At 36.8% G+C, this 8,746-nt stretch overlaps 1 long non-coding RNA gene across 1 annotated transcript; it reads left to right on the forward strand.

The window, feature by feature from the left end:
- The first annotated feature begins 396 nt into the window (after positions 1 to 396).
- Positions 397 to 2,467, forward strand: LOC125650541 (uncharacterized). Its single transcript, XR_007361030.1, has 2 exons — positions 397 to 658; positions 1,981 to 2,467. It is a non-coding gene; the product is annotated as an uncharacterized LOC125650541 (long non-coding RNA).
- Positions 2,468 to 8,746: the final 6,279 nt, after the last annotated feature.

The raw sequence follows: 8,746 nt of genomic DNA on the forward strand, positions 1-8,746 counted from the left end.
TTCACCTTATCAAAAATGACAGAAAATAGTCAAAATAACTACATAGGAGACATATTTCAAGCCCTATAAAATCTGTTAAATCCATGACCCACTGGGGCCTCAAGGCGGACCCCAGACCCCCTGCCTCACAAAGCTGTGCCCCCATAACCGCAATTCCTGGATCCGCCCTGTCTACTGTCGGTCATTTTTGATTTATTCTAACAAAATAATTCCATACCAACCTGAAAAACACTGAGATACTTTTTATAGGCATGATGTTGCGTAAAAATACCGTAGATCTCGTGATTCGCAACAATTTTAAGAGTCATGACTAAGTTCTACAATTTGACCTTTGATTTCTGTTAGCTTACTACCGGTCACTATAACCGATAGATCATCTCTTGAATGTATGGCGTGCGTGCATGGATATACCCGTATCTAGGAGCAAACTGGAAAACGTGGAAGACATTATATTCATTGTCACACAATTTTTAACTAAAAAAATCAAAATTTTCTGACAAAGAAGCGATTGAGAAAAAAAATACTTGAGGGACCAAATCCTGCACATTGCATCAACCTCCTGAATGGTATGTTCCCGCCTATTTCCGATAAGAGGATTATAAAATCTCATTACCAATCACAAAGCCAGCACTTCTAAAAGTCTCGCTACCATAGCAGGGTAAGACGCTGTTATTTTGCAATACGTTTATTCTTTTTCTGATATTTGTTGTCTATGTAGTTGTTGTATTGTTCTCATTAACTCTAATTTTAACCAACAGAGCTATAGATGGTTCTAAATATTTTCATATATTTTTTTTTTAATTTAAAAAGACTATTTAATGTATATATATATGTATATATATAAAACACCAGTCACTATCAAGTGAATTTCCTTAACTGTATTGATGTAGTGAAAAGACACCCAAACTTAGAATAAAAAAAACCAAAAATTAATAAATTAATAAATCAAATAAATTTTAAAAACAACATCAAATATGAACTATTTAGTTTACCATAAATAAATCTCCAATAATAATTACAACAGATATATATTATTTAAATAATTTTTCAAACATTTTTCATTTACACAATTTGAGAAATGACTTTCTACCATCTCCACACGAAATCTTTCGTTCATTGTAATAAATCGATATCGAAAACTGATTAACCAACAAGCCAGTATTCTCATTTGTGGGTGGACGATGGATTTCTATAAATTTCTTAAAACAAACTAAAGAATACAACATCGATTTCCTCTCGTCGTCAAGTATTGCGACACTGCGTACTCGATTTCACTCCTGCAAGTTTCCGCAATTTTCATTTACATAGGGATTAAATTGCAAGGCCACAGCGTGTTTAATTTTTGATATCTGTTTATCACTTGGCCCTCCCAAACATGCTTATCTGAGGAATTTGAAGGATAAACGACCTTAACGCACCTTGTGATTCTGTCTCACTCATTCTAAAATTAAATCATTCAATGTACGATTGTGCAGGCGATTCACAGGCTTTGAACACTCTGACATTTTTTTCAAAGTATAAGTTTCGACCACCCGAATTAATTCAATTAAGAATATTCAAGCATACAAAGGGCTAAGTATTATAATGGGTTAATGCAAAAAATGAATAACTCAAGACCATAAACTGAGAATAGACTAAGTCTAAATTTCAAATCCACCTAACTTTTGAAATAATTTTCATAAACAAATAAAATTTCCAGTATACGATTGCATTTGAATTTTTTATAAACCTGCATTTTTTTTTTTAAAACATATGTGCTAAATAAATCCTAAGATATAAGTAACTGAAATGTTGACTTAAGTCTATTCTCAGTTTATGGTCTTGGGACACTTTACAGTTTACACAAATGAAATTGATTGTGCATTTTTTTCTCTTCCGGAAATTCAATCACGTGATAACATCAAAAGTTTTCATCTACATAAATTAAACAAATGTTCGACTAATGATTTTGCGAACTTTAATGAACTGTCTTGTTTGCAGATGAAATTATCAATGGTCCGGACTCTGACAGCTCTATCCTTGGCCTTACTGCTGGCGTCGGCTAATGCCTACCCCTCACTGCTCCTCGGCAGAAGTGCCAAACGAGCTTCATTCACATTAGACTCTTTCCAGTCCTCTAAATGCACGATGAACGAAGCCGTGAACACGATATGTTATGTTTGTGGACGCACTTATGACAGTATGGAAATTTACAGTCAGTGTTGTGCCGGAAATGACCCAAATTTGCAAGCCTTCTGTGATGGGGTGTTCAACACCTGATAGCGATAGACCTTCCATAGAAGACAGCATCCTCAGCGATCTCATCTGAAAACATTAATGAATCTCCTAGTTTTTATTTAAAACTGCACGTGCACTCTACGTGGGTTTTTGGTTTAGTTGGATTTATGTGCGTCTTATTTGGACTGAAATAACTTGCATATATTTTTTTATATTTTGTTACATAAATAAACATATTTTGCAAACCGTCGGTTACAGTTTTTTTTCCAAATTTTTTATTTCATTACATATGTGAATTAATTAGGGATGCCAATTTTAATCGGATAGCCTAGTCGAATACTCGGAGGCTTTAATCGAACGATAGCCGAGTACTCGAGAAAAACCCCCAAAACAACAACCCGGACTGACAGGGTACAAATGTACCTAAGTCATCAGTTTATCCATCATGCGACCAAACAATGGATTTCGGAGGCATGTGCACAGACTGACATCCAAACTCAAATAATTTTTCACTTACAAAAACACCGAAGTGATTAGAATTTATGAATATTACTAAAATAGCTATTTTTAACGAGTACTCAACTATGAAAAATTCAGTCGATGATCGGTATGACCGAGTGATAGTCGAGTACTCGTTGACATCCCTGATGGGAATCTAGATCGCTGTACGTAGCAAAAGACTTCATTAAGAGTAACACCACCTCGCAGAGACCACTGTTTTGGTGTATAAAAAGTGTTCTCATTAAAACCTCATCCAATTCTTTGGACAGACCTATACTATAGTTCATAACGGGGAAAAAAGGTGGGATAATCTCAAATATGAATTTTTATGCAAGTGATTCATTTTGGACCAGTTTAAATGCAAAACATACATCTCTTAGTATTCATAAACCGTATCGTTAAAAATTCTGACATATATAGACTATACATGTAGTTTATTAAGTTTGGGTTGAAAAGCATCGATCATACGGCATATTTTAAACAAAACTGTCATTTCATTGCGACAGTGTAGTTCCTGTGGTTCTCGAAGATTGCTCAAGAAGTTCGTAAACACTAGTCCATTTTCTCAAATAAATATATACATCATTTTAGAACAAGTCAAAGTAAGGACTATGTGAAAACAACGATACTAAGTAGATCGCAGAAGAAGGGGAGAGAGAGAGAGAGAGAGAGAGAGAGAGAGAGAGAGAGACTTGTGCATCACGAGGATCATTTGTAAATGCATAGAAAATGTACTTTGTTTAGTTTGTTTTCCGCTTGTCGTCAGACTTTATGAAAGGCCACCCAAATGTGCCAAAGAATCAATTCCTCTTGTTATTAGGTGAGAACAAACCTAAACGCTGTTCGCAACCAAAGCTACTGAAGCATAGATGTAGGACAGGTGCAGCATCTGGGCCACTTGCCGTGATTATTTAAGTTGCTGGTTTTCCCCTTGTGTCCATAGGCGTAGAAATGGATGGACAAGGTGATTCCAAGATACTCTCTCTCTCTCTCTCTCTCTCTCTCTCTCTCTCTCATATACACATCGCTTCTAGTTTTGTTACGTGGGTATAAAGTTCAGTGATAAAAATTCGCCGTTTTCATGAATACGGAAAAGGGTGAATGTACCGACGTGGTCTGTTTACACACTTGTAAGTCTATAAATGTTTCAACGTTATTCAGAAAATCCTATCATGGGAGTAATTCACTTAATTTCATGCTGTAAAGTGGATTTTGAACTGGTTGTTTTTTGGAGTTTCACATTTCACTTTCTAGATCACTTATATTTGTTGTACTGATCGTGAGAATGTCCTGCTAATGAATTGCACTCTGTGAGATCGAAAATATGTATGTGCAACAAAGATTCTGTTTGATGGCGACAATTTTAGCGATGGACAGATTTCAATGTAGAAATGAAATTGGCAAATATCAACATGAGTGTGGTGTTTGACCAAACAATATTTACAAGATTTAATTACATTACAAGTTTGTGGAGTTTTGAGAATTTTTTAAAAATCACGATTTGTCTCCTAGTAACTGTATTTTGATGATAAATGTCCGTTTTCGAAATCCTTATTAGATGAATAGTATTACTTTCCGATCTCCAAAACCTTTTTACATAAACGTAGGCGTTTGCTACGGAGAGTCGAAATCATCACTGAAATCCTCCAGCCAAAGACCCGAAGAGTTTAGAAGCAATATAGAAATAGGGACTGTTACAGATGGTCCCCCAAACATTCCTCCATTTAGCAAGTGGTGTCACTTGTTTTAGTACAAGTGATTTTGATCATACAATTCTGTGAAGCGTCTCAATACATTACTATAACTATCATATAACGTTGATAATTTAATTTTACTTGTTACACGCAATCTGATTGGTTCATTTCACTTTATCAACATTCTCTATATCCAAACTTCCGCCAGAGTTCGTAGGTGCCGTAATGAGGCCTCGACCAGGAGATTGTCTTTAAATCGTATAAATAAAGTTGCATTACGTTTGGCTGTCGAGTTTCCATTTTGTTGCTACGGCGATATTGGTCCACGTAATATAGAATTAACAATTTCTTGAGAAATATCCACTAAATAATATCAAACGCGGTTTACTAACCACTTTGCGATTTATTATGCGTAAACTGTCCCAACTTAGTACTTTATATCGTATAAAACAAATAAAAATTACTTTCATTCCTTAATCCAATAAAATTTCAGTGCACGTGCATGCATGTGCTTGTGGGTAATTTAATTTGGCAATTTCATTATGTTACAAGTCTTAATATATAACTCCAAAATGAATTTCAAGACCTCAATGAAAAACAAAGAACTGACAGCGAGTTCAAAATATGAAGATGAAATACAATGTACGTGCACACACGCGTATGCATGCGTGTTTCAGCATAACCAATAATCTTACATTGTAGGTTTTAGTAATATGTACTTCTGACATCAGTATCACTTATGAGAGCGATAATATGATTACGGTGTGACCGTTGGGGCGAGCGCAGCATATCTGAATACATTTTCAAAAAATTTATATTGAAAACAAGGAAAACTGATCTGGTTCACTGTCAATACGTAGGATTACTGTCTTGCTCTTCTCGCCAATGTAGGAATCAGTTTAGCGGGAAATGCAACGAGCGTGTTGTGACGTAGCCTGGTAGTTGTGACGTAGCCTGGTAGTTGTGACGTGACTGTTTACATTTCTTTAGACAATATTTTAAAAAGAAAAAGAAAGGGGGAAGAATATGATTGTCATCCTTTCCTTTCATATAAGAAAGGTTTGTAATACTTCAAAGATTTTTTTTATTATTATATTACGAATCGAACCATCCGCCATTTTGTACGAGGGACTTCTGGGATTGGCGTCAAAAAAAAAATTCTTGTTAGAGGTTGAGATTTAGCTCGGATTATTTCCCGCGCTCTAGTCATTAGAGCTCGCAGTACGAGCCAGCGCTCCGCGCTGGCTCGCTATTAATAAATAATGTACTTGAATATTTGTGAATCAAATTTGAGCGCACGGGCTTGCGCTTGCTGAGAAGTGATTTAGACCACAGGGGCTAAGCCCGTTTTGGGTCCGAACCCTGTGATACTATAAATATAGAAAGGGGTCTAACTCTGACACAGATAAAAAACTAACCACTCGCTTCAAATGCCTAAAAAATCTTAAAAATTAGGTATACTATGCGTAATTTGCCGATCTCCTTGCATAGATTAATGTTTTAACTACTTGCATGCCAAATTTCAAGTCACAGGTTCTTAGTCGCGACGAGCTCGCTCCAATGATTACACATATGAGTCACGTGATTTGCTCTTCATCGGTTGAAAAAAGATGAGTATCACCCATAATGCTTCCGAAAAAATGTCGCCGTCAGTGCGGTATACTTCATTGACAAACCCGTAATTAAAATAATTAGATCGTTTAGAAAGTACCATAAACGTTTTTAAATTCCAGACAAGCTTTCTCATAGTTTCAACATTTTGTTTTTGCTTGGTTCGAGAGAAGAAGAAGAACAAAAACAACATTGCAGCTAATATGACGTCACAATTTGAAACTGTTTACATCAAGAGCGTTATATTTCCCGCGTTAAATGAAGAGGCGGATAAAAGTTGTGTTGCAAGATGTTATGAGCTTCGCTCGTCTCAACGGTCACACCGTACAACATAATATGTATACGGTGTGACCGTTGAGACGAACGAAGACCCATGACATCTTACAACACGACTTTAGGCATTTCATTTAACGCGGGAAATATAACGCGGTTGATGTAAACAGTGCATTGTGACGTCATCATTAGCTGCTACATTATTTTCTTTCAAACCAATCAATTATCCACAACAAAACGTACGAAGGTATGGGAAAGCTTGTTTGGAATTTAAAATCATTTGTGGTACTTTCCAAACTATTTATTTGTTTTATCTACGGGGTTGTCAATGATGTATACCGCAGTGACGGCGACATTTTTCCGGAAGCATTATGGGTAGTCCCCATCATTTTTCAGCTGCAAACTCCCCGTCGAGGCCTCATTACGTCACCTACGAATAGTGAGCAAACGAACTCTGGTGGAAGTTTGTTTTCCGCTGATGAAGAGCAAACCACGTGACTCCATTGCGTAATCATTGAAGCGAGCTCGTCGCGTCGCTTCGCGATGCGAGCTTCGCTCGCTGTTAAAGATATACGTCATCGTTCTCTTGATTTCACTTGTTTATTTTTACTAGAACATTTACCGGTCCAGGTCACGGAGTCGTTTCTCACCTATGACAGCAACGAAATTCAGACTAGTGTGGAAGATTTCGGACCTGTCAATTAAAATTTCACATCAATTATACGCTACTTACTTCCTCATAGCGAGCCAGCGCGGAGCGCTGGCTCGTACTGCGAGCTCTAATGACTAGAGCGCGGGAAATAATTCGAGCTAAATCTCAACCTCCAACAAGAATTATTTTTTTTGACGCCAATCCCAGAAGTCCCTCGTACAAAATGGCGGATGGTTCGATTCGTAAAATAATAATTAAAAAAATCTTTGAGTATTACAAACCTCTCTTATTTGAAAGGAAAGGATGACAATCATATTCTTCCCCCTTTCTTTTTCTTTTTAAAATATTGTCTAAAGAAATGCAAACAGTCACGTCACAACTACAATCGGAACTCCTCGAATGTCTCGCGCACTCGACATGTCGCGTCTATGTCGAGTGTGCGAGACATTCGAGGAGTTCCGATTGGTCACAACTACCAGGCTACGTCACAACACGCTCGTTGCGTTTCCCGCTAAACTGGTTCCTACATTGGCGAGAAGAGCAAGACAGTAATCCTACGTATTGACAGTGAACCAGATCAGTTTTCCTTGTTTTCAATATAAATTTTTTGAAAATGTATTCAGATATGCTGCGCTCGCCCCAACGGTCACACCGTAATCATATTATTTTGATAATGTTCTTCGTGTAGACAATACACGACTTATTTTTCCTCTGCAGCATCAACTGTTGACATCTGCCATTTTAATGAAAGCACTAAATACCCGATCTAGACTTAAAATCTCAAATACTTTAAAATTGATCAAAACATTATTCTTGTGATATTGCACCTAGAGAAGGAAATTGAACATTATTTTTTGGCTTTCTCAATTTTTTGTTTTTGTTTATTTTATTTCATTTAGATTATTTTTACTCATTTCCCCCTTCTTTTAAGTTTTAGATATTTCAAGTCTTTAGTGCGTTTCTCAAAATGGCAGTTAGAGTCAGGAGTCACTCGGAACTACTCGGATATCTCGCGCACTCAATGGAGCGTAGCGGAATCAGCCGAGGATTGCCGATTGGTCAGGAGTTGATATTTTGTAAAATAAGCGACCCAGATACAGCGAACATAGAAAACTTTATTAAGGTATGAGGAAGTCCAACGCACGTGCATGCATTTTCAAACAAAAATGGCAGTTGTTCCGGACATCTACATATGCTATACGTGTACTACCACCCTGTAATATTCGGCAAATTATCTGCTTCCGGTGAGCGTTGTTGTCCACTGACAATAGCTACACCGTAATTGTTTTGATTCTACCCACTGACGAAACTTTCTCTGGTGTTTATCGAGTGCAGTTGGTGATAATCATGCTAATTTCTTTTTATAGAGGTGTTGCATGTAGTAAATTATTTAGACTGAGAAGGCTTGCAGATGAGATGATCAAGTTTCCATGTTTAAATTTATGCGGTGGCCATCCTGATATTTTCCCATAACACAACAAATAAAAATCGTTAAAAAGCTGAGAAAATATTCGATATTTGGGACTAAAGAACATTCAACCTTCCGAAAATAAAAGTACACATATCATGAAAAAGAATTTATGTTGTCTTCGGTAATTTAACAAGCACACTCTAAAATGCATGTATCAAGCACGAGTTGAACCATTTGAGTGATGCATGTACCTTGAACTCCAGTAACGCCATTGATATTATTGGAATCTGCAGCGGGCGCGAGTCTTTATCTCTGAGTACTTCAGAAAAGTCAAGGTCTTCTTAAGGATAGCATGTTTATATTTTATGTTGGTGTAATGGCTAGCCA

This window comes from Ostrea edulis, chromosome 5, assembly GCF_947568905.1.
Source record: "Ostrea edulis chromosome 5, xbOstEdul1.1, whole genome shotgun sequence".
NCBI classification, from domain to species: Eukaryota; Metazoa; Mollusca; class Bivalvia; order Ostreida; family Ostreidae; genus Ostrea; species Ostrea edulis.